Raw genomic sequence first — 16,822 nt, forward strand, 5'->3', positions numbered from 1 at the left:
ATGTGTGGCGTAAGTCCTCTTGGAGGAGGCTGCCATTAGCCTCACCACACAGCCACCTGATGGATGATCCACAAACTGAAGAACAAATGTACCAAAGAGTTCTCACACTTGCGAAAGTCCTAGGCCACAGAAGAGACTTCCCAATTTGGGGATCCAGCAAAGGGACTGGGAATCCCCAGGGAATCTGCCTATGAAGGTCAGCAGGATTTGATTACAGAATTTTCACAGGACTGGGGAAACAAGAGACTCCTTGGAGGGCACAAACAAAACCCTGTGTGCACCAGGACCCAGGTGAAAGGCGCAGCGACCACACAAGAGGCTGAGCCAGATTTGCCTGTGTTTGGGAGTCTCTGGCAGAGGTGTGGGTGGGTCGACAGTGGCCTGCCAAAGGGTCAGGGACAATGGCAGCAGCAGTCCTGGGAAGCATAGCATGTTGGCATAAGTCCTCTTGGAGGAGGCTGCCATTAGCCCACCATAGAGTGTACTATATGGCAGCCCTAATAGAGACTGCAGACTCCTCAAGTCAAAGTACAGGCAGGGAGCGCAGTCCCACCCATTAGCAGAAAACTGGACTAAAGATTTACTGAGCATGCTCCTACCCACCAGAGCAAGTTTTTCCCACAGCCAATCCCTTCCATAAGGAAGCTTGCATAAGTCTCTTATCCTCTTCTATCAAAGGGAAGACAGAATGAAAATCACAATCACAGAAAACTAACCAAAATGATCACATTGATCACATGGATCACAGCTCTGTGAAACTCAATGAAACTATGAGCCAGGCTGTACAGGGCCACCCAAGATGGACCGGTCATGGTGGAGAGTTCTAACAAAACGTGGTCCACTGGAGAAGGGAATGGCAAACTACTTCAGCATTTTTGCTTTGAGAACCCCATGAATAGTATGAAAGGGCAAAATGATATGACACTGAAAGATTAGCCCCCCAGTTTGGTAGGTGTACAATATGTTACTGGAAAAGAGCCAAGAAATAGCTCCAGAAGGAATACAGACGCTGAGCCAAGTGGAAACGACACCCAGTTGTAGATGTGTCTGGTGGTAAAAGTAAAGTCTGATGTTGTAAAGGACAATACTGCGTAGGAACCTGGAATGTTAGGTCCATGAATCAAGGTAAATTGGAAGTGGTTAACCAGGAGATGGTAACAGTGAACACGTTTTAGGAATCAGTGAACTAAAATGGACAGGAATGGTCGAATTTAGTTCAGATGACCATTGCATCTATACTGCGGGCAAGAATCCCTGAGAAGAAAAGGAGTAGCCCTCATGGTCAACAGAAGAATCTGAAATGTACAACTTGGGTGCAACCTCAAAAATGACAGAATGATCTCAGTATGTTTCCAAGGCAAACCATTCAACTTCATAATAACCCAAGTCTGGAGAAGGAAATGGCAACCCACTCCAATGTTCTTGCCTGGAGAATCCCAGTGACGGTGGAGCTTGGTGGGCTGCCATCTATGGGGTTGCACAGAGCCGGACATGACTGAAGTGACTTAGCAGCATGCCCCAATTACTAATGTCAAAGAAGCTTAAGTTGAATGCTTCTATAAAACCTACAAGACCTTCTAGAACTAACACCAAAAAAAGATGTCTTTTACATCATAGGGGACTGGAATGCAGAAGTAACAGGCAAGTTTGGCCTTGGAGTACAAAATGAAGTAGGGCAAAGGCTAACAGAGTTTTGCAAGGAGAACCAATTGGTTATAGCAAACACCCTCTTCCAACGACACAAGAGATCTCTACACATGGATATCACCAGATGGTCAATACCAAAATCAGACTGATTATACTCTTTGCAGCCCAAGATGGAGAAGCTCTGTACAGTCAGCAAAAACAAAACCGGGAGCTGACTGTGGCTCAGATCATGAGCCAGTTATTGCAAAATTCAGACTCATCTTGAAGAAAATATAGAGAAAACCATTAGGCCATTCAGTTCAGTCACTCAGTTGTGTCCGACTCTTTGTGACCCCATGAATTGCAGCATACCGGGCCTCCCTGTCGATCACCAACTCCCGGAGTTTACCCAAACTCATGTCCATTGAGTCAGTGATGCCATCCAGCCATCTCATCCTCTGTCGTCCTCTTCTCCTCCTGCCCCCAATCCCTCCCAGCATCATTGTCTTTTCCAATGAGAACTCTTCGCATGAGGTGGCCAAAGTATTGGAGTTTCAGCTTCAGCATCAGTCCTTTCAATGAATACCCAGGACTGATCTCCTTTAGGATGGACTGGTTGGATCTCCTTGCAGTCCAAGGGACTCTCAAGAGTCTTCTCCAACATCACAGTTCAAAGGCATCAATTCTTCAGCGCTCAGCTTTCCTCACAGTCCAACTCTCACATCCATACATGACCACTGGAAAAACCATAGCCTTGACCAGATGGACCTTTGTTGACAAAGTAATGTCTCTGCTTTTTAATATGCTATCTAGGTTGGTCATAACTTTCCTTCCAAGGAGTGTCTTTTAATTTCATGGTTGCAACCACCATCTGCAGTGATTTTGGAGCCCCCAAAAATAAAGTCTGACACTGTTTCCCCATCTATTTCCCATGAGGTGATGGGACCAGATGCCATGATCTTAATTTTCTGAATGTTGAGCTTTAAGCCAACTTTTTCACTCTCCTCTTTCCCTTTCATCAAGAGGCTTTTAGTTTCTTCAAGAAAATCAGATACCAAGGGAACATTTCATGCAAAGATAGGCACAAGAAAGGACAGAAATGGTATGGTCCTAACAGAAGCAGAAGACATTAAGCAGAAGTGGCAAGAATACACAGAAGAACTGTACAAAAAAGTTCTTAACGATCTGGATAACCACAAAGGTGTGGTTATTCACCTAGAACCAGACATCCTGGAGTATGAAGTCAAGTGGGTCTTAGGAAGCGTCACTCCGAACAAAGTTAGTGGAGGTGATGGAATTTCAGCTGAGCTATTTCAAATCCTAAAAGATGATGCTGTGAAAGTGCTGCACTTCATATGCCAGCAAATTTAGAAAACTCAGCAGTGGTCACAGGACTGCAAAAGGTCCGTTTTCATTCCAAGCCCAAAGAAGGGCCATGCCAAGAATGTTAAAACTACCCGACAACTGCACTTATTTCACATGCTAACAAGATAATGTTCAAAATCGTTCAAGTTAGGCTTCAACATGGGCTTCCCAGGTGGCTCAGTGTTAAAGAATCTGCCTGTTAATGCAGGAGCTGCAGGAGACATGGGTTCAATCCCTGGGTCAGGAAGATGTCCTGGAAGAGGAAATGGCAATCCAATTCAGTATTCTTGCCTGGAGAATTCCATGGACAGAGGAGCTTGGTGGGCCATAGTCCAAGGGGTTGCAAAGAATCGGACATGACTAGTGACTGAGCACATACACAGGACAGGCTTCAACATTATGTGAACTGAGAACTTCCAGATGTACAAGCTGAGTTTAGATAAGGCAGAGGAACCAGAAATTAAATTGCCAGTATCCGCTGGATCAGAGAAAAAGCTAGAGAATTCTAGAAAAACTTCTACTTTTGCTTCATTGACTATGATTAAGCCTTTGACTGTGTCGATTACAATAGACTGTAGAAAATTCTTCAAGAGATAGGAATACCAGACTATCTTACCTGCCTCCTGTGAAACCTGTATGCAGGTCAAGAAGCAACAGTTAGAACTAGACATGAACAACAGACTGGTTGAAAATTGGGAAAGGAGTACATCAAGGCTGTATATCTTCACCCTGCTTATTTAACTTATATGCAGAGTATATCATGTGAAATGTCAGACTGGATGAATCACAAGCTGGAATAAAGATTGCCGGGAAAAATATCAAGAACCTCAGATACACAGATGACATCACCCTAAAGGCAGAAATTGAAGAGGAACTAAAGAGCCTCTTGATGAAGGTGAAAGAGGAAAGTGAAAAAGCTGCCTTAAAACTCAACATTCACAAAATAAGATCATGGCATCCGGTCCCATCACTTCATGGCAGACAGACGGGGAAACACTGGAAACAGTGACAGACTTTATTTTCTTGGGCTCCAGAATCACTGTGGATGATGACTGTAGCCACATAATTAAAAGACGCTTGCTCCTTGGAAGAAAAGCCATGACAAACCTAGACATCATATTAAAAAGCAGAGACATTACGTTGCAGACAAAAGTCCGTATAGTCAAAGCTATGGTTTCTCCAGTAGTCATGTATGGATGTGAGAGTTGGACCATAAAGAAGGCTGAGCACCGAAGAACTGATGCTTTTGAACTGTGATGTTGGAGAAGACTCTTGAGAGTCCCTTGGACTGCAAGGAGATCCAACCAGTCCATCCTAAAGGAGATCAGTCCTGGGTGTTCACTGAAAGGACTGATGCTGAAGCTAAGTCTCCAATATTTTGGCCACCTGACTGGAAGAGCTGACTCACTGAAAAAGACCCTGATGCTGGGAAAAACTGAAGGCAGGAGGAGAAGCAGGTAACAGAGGATGAGATGGTTGGATGGGATCTGCTGACTTAATGGACATGAGTTTGAGCAAACTCTGGGAGATGGTGAAGGACAGGGAAACCTGGTGTGCTGTGGTGGTTTAGTCACTAAGGTATGTCTGATTCTGTGACCCCATGGACTGTAGCCTGCCTGGTTCCTCTGTTCATAGGATTTCCCATGCAAGAATACTGGAGCGGGTTGCCATTTCCTTTTCTAGGGATCTTCCTGACCCAGGGATTGAACCTGGGTCTCCTGCATTGCAGATGCATTCTTTACCGACTTGAGCCACCATGGAAGCCCATGGGGTGCTGTAGTCCATGGGGTCGCAAAGAGTCAGACTTAGGGACTGAACAACGTGGTCCCGGCAATTCTAACGTTAGAAATTTATCCTAAGGAAATAAGTAAGGCTGTACTCAAGGATTCAGCCTTGTGAATGTTTATATTAAAGTAAAAAATCCTCACCATCCCTGAATTTGTTTTCTATTATTGCCATAAAAATCTATCACAAATTTAACAGTTTAAAATAACGCCAATTTATCTCGCAGTCTCGTAGGTTTGGTTGGTTCCTCTGCTCTCATCTCAGGAGCCCCAAATCAAGGCGTCAGCTGTGTGAGGCACTTATCTGGAGGCCCTGAAGGAGAAACCCTTTCCAAGCTCATTCAGGGTGTGGGCAGAATTCATTTCCTCAAGGCTGCAGAGCTGGGTTTCTTATTTTCTTGCTGGCTATCAGTCGGGAATCTCTGTTAGGAACTTCCTGCTGCCCGAATCACATGGCCCCTTCCATCTCACACCAGCAATGCTGTGTCAAATTCCTCTCAGCTTTGAATCTCTTGGACTTCCCCTTTAAACGTTTGTCTTCTGCTCCAGATGGATAAAGTTCTCTGCTTTTCAGGGCTCACATGTTTCGACTGGGTCCACCTGAATAAGCCAAACTAATCTCCTTATCTTCATAAACTTACATCTTTGGTGCTCCTTTTAGGTAACTTAACAAATCCAGGGGTTCTGGGGATTAGGGCCTGGACACTTTACACAATCCCTTCAGGGTTATAATGCCTGCCGTAAAGCAAATGCACAACAGCAGATGACTGGTTAAAGGTAGTCCATCTGCTCAATGGAATACCATGTATGTTATTAAAATGACGGGTACTGGGCAACTCACTATGAAATGTATAAAAGACAGTAACGGACGGACAGAAGCTCAGAGGTGAATGATGGTGGTGGTTCAGTTGCTCAGTCGCGTCCGACTCTTGTGACACCATGGGCTGTAGCCCATCAGGCTCCTCTGTCCTTGGGATTTCCCAGGCAAGAATACTGGAGTAGGTTGCTGTTTCCTTCTTCATTAGAGATAAATAGGTAGGTAACAAAACAAGTTTAGTAAAATATCCACTGAAGAATTTAGGTGTTGGTTTATGGATTGTCATTGTAAAATTTTTCTACTTTTTTAGGTTTGAAAAATTTCAAAAAACAATTAGCTCAGTGATCTTCTAAGCCCTCCTCCCCACTCAACCAATGGTCTTCAAACTTCACGGCATGAAAATCCAGGTGTCTGTGAGATTTCTAGCAAAGCATTGGCAAATAAGCTTTTGCAAAAGGTCTGTAAAGAGATTGTCTCAAGTAGCATTAAATAGCACTCTACTTTATTTTTCAGATAATTAGCAAATCAAAATAGGATGCATTTTTTGAATTGTTAATGTTAAGAACCAAACTATATTTTATGCTTGAGGCATTTTTATTTTTAAAACAGAAGTTTCCTCTAACACAAAACTAATGCCATCTCTATCAATTATTTCTAGATGGGAATAAACAAATCTATCCCACAGTTTAACAAAATTTGACAGAACAGGCTCCCAACTGATTGAAATAGAGTAATGAATATAACCAGAGAAGACAATGACTTCACAAACAGTAACTGAAGGCCAATGTCATGACATAATAGCATAGTATTAAGCACTGGGAACAGATTCTGAGGTTATAAAATAAACTGTGGTCCTTGTCCTTTACACCTTGGAGTTATAGAATCCTGTCTAATTTTATAAAATAGAAACATCTCAAAGACACTATTTTCAAGATAGTAAGGAATTTAACATTTACAAAAGGGAACAAAAAGCTAACTTGCTATTTTCATTTGGAAATATTGCAAATATAACTGAGGCATGCTAAACGTCAATCTAGACACCAAAAAAGATTCTTATGGACTCAAATCAGGAGCAATTACTCTTATGACTCCCCAATTTTATGGGAAATTGGCCAGAATATGGAAGAGGAGTACTATGGCACAGTAGTTAACAGGCAAGTTTCTGTGGTCAATCTGACTGGCCTTTGAATCCCTGTTCTATTACTGCTCATGTGATCACAGGCAAGATCTAAACCTTGATTTCTTTATCAGCAAAGCTATTAGAGTGGAAACAAGATAATGTGTATGTAAAATACCAACGCCTGCCTGCAAAAGGAGCTCAAGAAATCGTTACTTTTACTAGCAATAGTAACAGTAAACCAAAATTTCGTGTCAGCTTTAGATGTAACTGGGATGTGTGTTAACTGTTAGGCACTAAGTCAATCAAACAAGTGCACTGTTCTCTGACTTACACAGAGAAGTGCTTCCACGACATTGAAATTTGAGTTTTAAAACATCTGTGTACATTTCAATGAAATGCTCTGAGCTGTGAATCTGAGCTCTTACGCCCTTGCTATACTAAATGGTTAATCCTTTTAGGAAATACTGTGTTCAAAAATATTTCAAGTCTACTGCTGAAATATAAGTGACTCCTGATTGAAGACAGCTTGATTTGAAATCCACTGCATTATAACTATATTCCACATAATGACCAAAGGTTGTATTTATGGTTGCTTAATGCTGGGACCAGTGCCGACGTTTTGTCCAAATAACTACCAATGCTCACGATTCAGTCAAGGTCAATGGCAATGAGGGTGACTCAGTCTGCTGCTACAATTAGAGTGAGGGATCACTGAAGAAGTTGCCATGGCAACTGCCTATTGCCCAGCAATTACCATTCAAAAACTTTGGGAGGCAATCCTGTATTAAATTTGCAATTTATTTCTTGTGGCAGAAACTAATTTTAAAAGCAGTTTGAAGGTCCTTAGAGTAACGAAGAATGCTTACTACAGGAAGAGTTACTAAAACAAGATGTCTTCAGTCGAAATTTCATTGGATTTATATTTTCAAAAGCCTCAAAGGCACCCAAAACAATTTTTAACATGCTGTTGTTTGTGAATATAGAGTTATAAACTACAAATTTTTCATTCACTGACATCTATTTTTATGTTTCTATAACATGAAATTAATTTGGGGGACTTTAAATGCCCCACCTTAGGAACATAGTTTAGCAGTTAAGTCATGAGTTGGGGTTGTCTGCCATTTTGCTATTTGGTGCTGATTTCTTGGGAAAAGAGAGATGCTTAATTTTATTTTCTGGAAATTTTTCCTGGACAAAAGTTTGTAGAAACAACTATCAATATGTAAAATATAAAATCAAAATGGGGGAGGGCTAAGGTAGTATGAAACAAATACTTCTTTTAGAGGAAAAGAAAAGGTGATAATATAAAAATGTGGGAAAAGGCTACTAAAGGAGTCTCTCCAGTCAAAATTTATTTGACAACAAGGAATAGATTTTCCCTTTCCTTTCCTCTTTGCATATCTTTAAGTCTACTTGTACCAATTTGGGAATAGGAAAAAAATTTTGTTAGGAGGAAGATAGGAAATGCAAGTAAAAGACATTTTAGGGTAATGAGTACATTGTAACAAGAAAACTTTTAAGCACCAATGCTAGTATCATTGACAACAAAGCTAAAATTAGCATTTCTCATAAAAAAAACAAAGCACACTGACAGTACAAGGAAGTAATACAATGAAGATGCAGCTATTTCTACAATGTGCAGACCATTAAGTTGCAATTTCATGGTAATTCTCTTTGGTCCACTGTCTTCTGGGTTTGTAAATAAAGACAGGCAGTTTTAGTTTTTCTTTAAAGGAAAACCATGGTTTCCTTAAGGTCCAAAATCAGAGAGTTATTGGATGTGCACAGGCTCGAGTGGAAGAGACTGAACATGCTGTACTACGTGTGCAACAGTCACAAACCTGGGTGCAAGAGGAAGTCTCTGTGAGGGGCGCCACTCGCTTAGCTTTGGCAGGGACCTACACGTGCACAGCCGCGATTACAGAGACACCTCCGCCTCACTGCATCAATAAAACCAACGATCAGTTTGAACCTTCCTGAAAATCACTTGGGTTTTACCAAAAGGTCATACTGACAGCTAGATGAACAAGAATTCTCAAATAGCCGAAGAATAAGAAAACAGCAGTATAAAATCAATTTTAGCTAAATTAGTTGCTTTCTTAATAAACATGCCTCTCCAACCAAAATGTTTAGGAAGCAGTTTTTCTCCTTGTATGTGTGTTTGATCTATGTTTAAGAAAAGATGTTGTGACATTATTTGAACTAATTTACTGGTTATTATTCAACAGTGACTGCTAACTAACTCTCTAGTGTGCCGACAAACCAAATAAAAGAATGATTGGAACCTTCTTAATGGCTTCAACTCTATGCCATTCAAAATCTGAGTAAATGGCGTGAGGAATTGGTCGTGTTGGGTAAAAAGAATTCAAAAACTGAAAGACATACAAAGACAGAGGGAGAAATTAAAATCTCATTAACTGCACACACAAAAAAACAGTTACAAACTGCCTTTTACAAAAGACCTCAAAAACAGTTGCTATGTGAATACTACTTATACTTCCTTCCAAAGAGCTCTGGTAACAGGAAGGATACCGAACACCCACCCGGTACTCCATGCTCCCCTGTAATTTATTGGTCCCTGGTTCCAGGGACCCTAGGCAGCTGGGGAAATCTTATTAACTCTTTCAGGTGACCTGGCTAATTGGTGCAATTTAATCAATCCTCCCAATAGCTATTTATTAGTTAACACAACATTCCAAGACGAAATCTGTCATTTACTTAACAAACACTGAAAGACTGGCGCAGTGAAAAGGTACTGGATGAGACTCAGGATTCAAGCGGTGACCAATGGATGGAGCTCTTCCCTAGACGGAGCCTAGAGTCCAGTGGGAGAGAACTGTGAATTGTGGGAAATCCTTCAAGGCAAAGAAAAGGGAGAAACAGGAGGAAAAAAATGCAATTTAGACTGAGGCTTGAATAAAGAAGCACAGGAAGTGTCCCATTTAAGACTTCACATTATAATGCTTTCAAGAGTTTCAGTCAATGTCATTAGAGATTTCCAATTAAATAAAGAAAAATACCAGAAGTAGGAGAAAATGCTTAATTGTGGAATGCATAATTTATTAGCAGTTTTAGCCAATCTCTCTTGAATTACCAAAAATCAGACTATGCTTTATAAAGTGAGGGTGCTGACAAGCTTGCTATTTTACAGGCTAAGCCTTAGAGAATAACATATTAAATTCAGTTTTGAAAATGAGCCCAAATATTTATTGTTACATGTGTATAGTTTCCTGTTCCTTATTTCTTTCCCCCTAAACTTCTGTTTTAATTTTTATCAAAGTAACAAATAATGTGAAAGTTGGGATGACTACAAGATTTGAAACAAAATAAGAGCAGTCAGTCCCCTGATCCATCCTCCTTTCCCTTCTGCAAACTGCCCACTCCCCAGAGGTGAGTAGTTTGAGCCATTTTAGCTATTTCCTCCAACATCTGTCTTCTTATTTTGAAATAATATGTGTATACTGTTATTTCTTGATTTTAGAAGTCAATTATCTATTGACTTCTTGAAAAGTGAGGCACTTCCTCTTCTAAATTCATTTTAGAATTAGATAAAGTTTTTCTGATTTACTTAACTGAAAAGAAAAAAAAAAATTTTTTTTTTGCCACACCACACACAGCATTCGGAACCTTAGCTCCCTGACCAGGGATCAAACCTGCAGCCTCTGCACTGGAAGCACAGAGTCTTAACCACCGAAAGTGAAAGTCACTCAGTCCTCTCGGATTCTTTGCGACCCCATGGACTGTAGAGTCCATGGAATTCTCCAGGTCTGAATTCTGGAGTGGGTAGCGTTCCCTTCTCCAGGAGATCTTCCCAACCCAGGGACTGAACCCAGGTCTCCCACATTGCAGGCAGATTCTTTACCAGCTGAGTCACCAGGGAAGCCCCTTAACCACCTGACTGTCAGGTAAATCCCTGAAGATATCCATTTTAAAATCATTGTATGAAGGAGACAAATAAAAAGAAACATGTATAGCTAGAGGATCTGCCCAACCTAGGGGTTGAACCCAGGCCTCTCAAATTGCAGGCATATTCTTTACCAGCTGAGCCACAAGGGAAGCCCAAGAATAATGGAGTGGGTAGCCTATCTCTTCTCCAGCAGATCTTCCCAACCCAGGAATCAAACCAGGGTCTCCTGCATTGCAGGCAGATTCTTTACCAGCTGAGCTAGCCCCTAAGAACAAAAGCTAAAATGCTGAAAGAAATGAAACAAGATTTAACTGGGAATCTCAGTGTAAGTATTGCATTTCAGACTCTTTCGTTGACTATGATGGCTACTCCATTTCTTCTAAGGGATTCCTGCCCATAGTAGTAGATATAATGGTCATCTGAGTTAAATTCACCCATTCCAGTCCATCTTAGTTTGCAGATTCCTATGAAGATCTACAAGACCTTCTAGAACCAACACCCAAAAAAGATGTCCTTTTCATTACAGGGGACTGGAATGCAAAAGTAGGAAGTCAAGAAAACACCTGGATTAACAGGTAAATTTGGCCTTAGAGTACAGAATGAAGCAGGGCAAAGGCTAATAGAGTTCTGCCAAGAGAACGCACTGGTCATAGCAAACACCCTCTTCCAACAACACGAGAGAAGACTCCACACATGGACATCACCAGACAGTCAACACTGAAATCAGACTGATTATATTCTTTGCAGCCAAAGATGGAGAAGCTCTACACAGTCAGCAAAAATGAGACCGGGAGCTGACTGTGGCTCAGATCATGAATTCCTTATTGCCAAATTCAGACTTAAATTGAAGAAAGTGGGGAAAACCACTAGACCATTCAGGTATGACCTAAATCAAATCCTTTATGACTATACAGTAGAAGTGAGAAATAGATATAAGGGACTAGATCTGAAGACAGAGTGCCTGAAGAACTATGGATGGAGGTTTGTGACACTGTACAGGAGATAGGGAGCAAGACCATCCCCAAGAAAAAGAAATGCAAAAAAGCAAAATGGTTGTCTGAGGAGGCCTTACAAATAGCTGTGAAAAGAAGAGAAGCAAAAGGCAAAGGAGAAAAGGAAAGATATACCCATTTGAATGCAGAGTTCCAAAGAATAGCAAGGAGAGATAAGAAAGCCTTCCTCAGCGATCAATGCAAAGAAATAGAGGAAAACAACAGAATGGGAAAGACTAGAGATCTCTTCAAGAATATTAGCGATACCAAGGGAACATTTCATGCAAAGATGGGCTCAATAAAGGACAGAAATGGTATGGACCTAACAGAAGCAGAAGATATTAAGAAGAGGTGGCAAGAAAACACAGAAGAACTGTACAAAAAAGATCTTCATGACCCAGATAATCACGATGGTGTGATCACTCACACTCACCTAGAGCCAGACATCCTGGAACGTGAACTCAAGTGGGCCTTAGGAAGCATCACCATGAACAAAGCTAGTGGAGGTGATGGAATTTCAGTTGAGCTATTTTAAATCCTAAGAGATGATGCTATGAAAGTGCTGCACTCAATATGCCAGCAAATTTGGAAAACTCAGCAGTGGCCACGGGACTGGAAAAGGTCAGTCTTCATTCCAATCCCAAAGAAAGACAATGCCAAAGAATGCTTAAACTACCGCACAATTGCACTCACCTCACACGCTAATAAAGTAATGCTCAAAATTCTCCAAGCCAGGCTTCAACAATACGTGAACAGTGAACTTCCAGATATTCAAGCTGGTTTTAGAGAAGGCAGAGGAACCAGAGATCAAATTGCCAACATTTGCTGGATCATCGAAAAAGCAAGAGAGTTCCAGAAAAACATCTACTTCTGCTTTATTGACTATGCCAAAGCCTTTGACGGTGTGGATCACAATAAACTGTGGAAAATTCTGAAAGAGATGGGAATACCAGACCACCTGACCCACCTCTTGAGAAACCTATATGCAGGTCAGGAAGCAACAGTTAGAACTGGACATGGAACAACAGACTGGTTCTAAATTGGGAAAGGAGTACGTCAAGGCTGTATATTGTCACCCTGCTTATTTAACTTCTATGCAGAGTACATCATGAGAAACGCTGGGCTGGATGAAGCACAAGCTGGAATCAAGACTGCAGGGAGAAATATCAATAACCTCAGATATGCAGATGACACCACCCTTATGGCAGAAAGTGACAAAGAACTAAAGAGCCTCTTGATGAAAGAGAAAGAGGAGAGTGAAAAAGTTGGCTTAAAGCTCAACATTCAGAAAACTAAGATCATGGCATCTGGTCCCATCACTTCATGGGAAATAGGTGGGGAAACAGTGGAAACAGTGTCAGACTTTATTTTTGGGGGCTCCAAAATCACTGCAGATGGTGATTGCAGCCATGAAATTAAAAGACACTTACTCCTTGGAAGGAAAGTTATGACCAACCTAGACAGCATATTAAAAAGCAGAGACATTACTTTGTCAACAAAGGTCCGTCTAGTCAAGGCTATGGTTTTTCCAGTAGTCGTGTATGGATCTGAGAGTTGGACTATAAAGACAGCTGAGTGCTGAAGAATTGATGCTTTTGAACTGTGGTGTTGGAGAAGACTCTTGAGAGTACCTTGGACTGCAAGGAGATCCAACCGGTCCATCCTGAAGGAAATCAGTCCTGGGTGTTCATAGGAGGGACTGATGTTGAAGCTGAAACCCCAATACTTTGGTCACCTGATGCAAAGAGCTGACTCATTTGAAAAGACCCTGATGCTGGGTAAGATTGAGGGGTTGCAAAGAGTAGGACACGACTGAGCAACTGAACTGAACTGAACTGAACTCAGTGTAAGATCATGCTCCAAATTCTATGACTTTGAGACAACGGCAGTTCACCAAATCCCCTTGTACCTCAGTATTGTCTCTGTAAAATGAGAGCGAGAGAACGATCATTTCTCTTGCCTTGTTACTGGAGTAGAATCGGAGTCTGCAGAGTTGGACCATTTTCCAGAGCACTCTCTAAATTCAATTAGACCTGTTAACTGTACCCTATGGTCACTACTTTTGACTGACAAATTTATTTCGTAACTCTCAGAATATGATGAATCCTAGGTGGCTGCTTTATTCCTTTTCTTTTTCTCTTCTTTTCTTTCTTCATAAGAGTCTGGCATTCTCAACAGGCACAGTAGCGATCCTGCTGGCATTCTCTCTTGCTCCTGTGCTATTACATCTAATTTGTGTGCTTTTATAACTTTGTACTTACGCCCACGGGCTTTTGAACAATGGGCACCCATTCAATAAATCCAAGAAATAAATGACTTGATGATTGTAAGCGCTTTGAACTCAATGGACAGAAGGCTTTACATAAGTAATATAATAGTAAGGACACTAGGATGAAAGATTGAAAAGAAAAAAAAGATAATCTAAAGCTTTTTCAGACACACACTCTCCCTTTCCCTCTCTAATTGTCATTCTATGTTACATAGCACTCATTTCCCTCATTTGTACTTGGTTTTCAAAACCTCTTCCTCTGTATTTTTTTGAGAGGAAAATGACAAACATTTATAAAGCAAAAATACATTTATACGTGCTTTCAAAGAGTATTTCCTTTGAACCATGGAAGGGATGGTGAATGCAAGGCTTATTATTTAATGTAAGTGATACTTAAACAGATCCTACAATCTCATGGAAATAATATCAGTGCTATAAGGAAACCATTCCTATAACCTGAGTTGTGGGCATAATGTACATTTTGACTTTAGTGCTTTTCACTTTCCTTGGTAAGCATAACAATTTAAAATTTGACAGAGGCACAGGTTTAAAGAAAAGTAACCAGCATATTTAGCTGCTATAAGTTTATTATCGTGAGTTGTTGTTAATCACAGTCCTGATGTATAACCTGACGTATCACCTTTTTTTTCCCTTTGTGGCTGTATCATGTGGCTTGTAGGACCTTAGTTCCCTGACTAGGGGGTCAAACCTGGGAACAGCAGTGGAAGTGCCAAGTCCTAACCACTGGACCACAGGAAATTTCCTAACTTGTGTTGTAAACAAGTTTAACTATGATCATTTTTTCTATTTAATTATCACTCAGCTAACCCAGAATAACAATGATTCAATTATTTATCCCCTCTGACGTGAAACCCTGGATAATCTAACTGAATTGCCATGTATACTAGGATATGTTTCTGGATTCTTTTTCTTCCAGTGTTCTCTTATTTATTTACTCTTAACAAGTATGTATCTTCGGCTGTGCTGGTCTTCACTGCTGTGTGCGGGCTTTCTCCTGCTGCTGAGAGCAGAGGCTGCGCTCTAGTTGCGTGTGCGGGCTTCTCATTGCCGTGGCTACTCCTGAAGCGGAGCATGGGCTCTAAGGCATTCGGGCTTCAGTAGCTGCGGCTCATGGGCTGTTACTCTGTGGCATATGGGATCTTCCCAGACCAGGGATCAAACCGGTGTCCCCTGAGTTGCAAGGTAAAGTCTTAACCACTGGAACACCAGGGAAGCACCCTATGTTAAAAGGAACAATTCTATTTCTGTGGCATCATTTCTAATGTACTAATTAGTAAAACTTTGTGTATCCTGTTAGAAGAATGTCTTCCCTTTGCTATTTTTCAAAATTTTAGATAGCAGTTCCACAGTTCACCTTTAAGTCTCTGCTCTGCTTTTCCATTTCTCATGCCCTTGGTGCTATGAATGGCAAGTAACATGCCTGAATCTTTACCTCAGTAGGTTTTCAAAATGTGCTCCCTGGACCTCTCTGGGTTTTTTATTTTTATTTTTTTCACCATTTCGTCTCCTACAGCTACTTGAAGTTCTCCAGGGCTATTTTTTTTTTTTTTAAAGCTATAAGTGTTTTTGTTTTCCTTCTCTCTTTGGGTACTTCTCAGCTGGAAGGAGCTCTAAAGGTCCTCTTGGCACTAAAGAAAGTTTGAACTCACCTGCCTTGATCTGTGAGGACTGCCTGACGTAGTTTCACTTCTTGTTATTCCTTTCCTATGTTTGATGTTCTAGCCAAACTGGATGTCCCTGTGTCCTGACCATCCCACAGTCCACTTCACCATGGGGCCTTTCAACATGCAGCTCCCTCCTGCCTTTCCATCTCTCCCACCAACTTGCACAGGTATCTGCCATGTATCTACCATGTAATGAGCACTTTCCATCTGCTAGGCAAGACAGCAGATGTTGTTTAGTGCATTATACTACTTAATCAGCTTTCCCAGGTGGCACAGTGGTAAAGAATCTGCCTGCCAATGCAAGAGACGCAGGAGATGCCAGTTCTGTCCCTAGGTGGGGAAGATCCCCTGGAGAAGAAAATGTCAGCCCACTCCAGCATTCTTGCCTGGAAAATTCAATGGACAGAGGAACCTGGCGGGCTATAGTCCATGGGGTCACAACGAGTCGGACACAACTAAGCGACCGAGCATGCATGCATAACTATTACCATTCGCCCACATAAAAACTTCATAAAAGTCGGGTGTGCTAAGAAGTAGGCAGGGCTGGGTCTTCACTGCCGCTCGTGGGCTTCTCCTACTTGGAGCGAGCGGGGCCTACTCTCCAGTTGCAGTGCAAGGGTTTCTCGTGGGTATGGTTTCTCTTGTTGCGACGCACAGGCTTAGTTGCTCCAGGGCATGTGTAAATCTTCCCAGACCAGGGATCGAACCTGTGTCCCCTGCACTGGCAGGCAGATTCTTAACCACTGGGACACCAGGGAAGTTTTAACCAGGAGACGGAGAATAAGCAATATCATACTCTTTCTTTCTTAGACTTCACTTTTCGAAAATCTAATCCCTAAAAGAATCTTCTCATGATTAATCTAGCTACCTGTCAGTTTACACTATTCAAAATAATTCCCATTTCTACATGCCCAGATATCATCTCTGTTTTGCCAAATCCAGTGGCTATGTTTTAATCCTCATTTCATCCTCAATCTTCAACCTATAGTGGGTTCATTCTCTTTCTTCCTTTTAAGACACGGCCTACCTGACATCACACACTTCCTCCTCCATCCAGCCTCTGAAGGCTGGCAGCCCCCTAGGGGCCCTTCTTTCCTTCTCATGCCACTTTCTCTCTCATTGTGTGCGCATCTCCCTTGTGACTCTGAGTATCTCGTTCTGCATTTCCATCTCCAGTCTAGAATTATCTGAGTTCCAAGCCACTCTCATCTCTCACTGGGTTGATTCAACTGGACTATGAGTCTTAACTCTTACCTC

The 16,822-nt window shown here is 41.6% G+C and overlaps 1 protein-coding gene across 4 annotated transcripts in view; it reads right to left on the bottom strand.

The window, feature by feature from the left end:
- Window positions 1–16,822, bottom strand: part of DYM (dymeclin) — a 382,780-nt gene that overhangs the window by 88,569 nt on the left and 277,389 nt on the right. The window lies entirely within an intron of this gene.

This window comes from Cervus elaphus, chromosome 27 (assembly GCF_910594005.1).
Source record: "Cervus elaphus chromosome 27, mCerEla1.1, whole genome shotgun sequence".
NCBI classification, from domain to species: domain Eukaryota; kingdom Metazoa; phylum Chordata; class Mammalia; order Artiodactyla; family Cervidae; genus Cervus; species Cervus elaphus.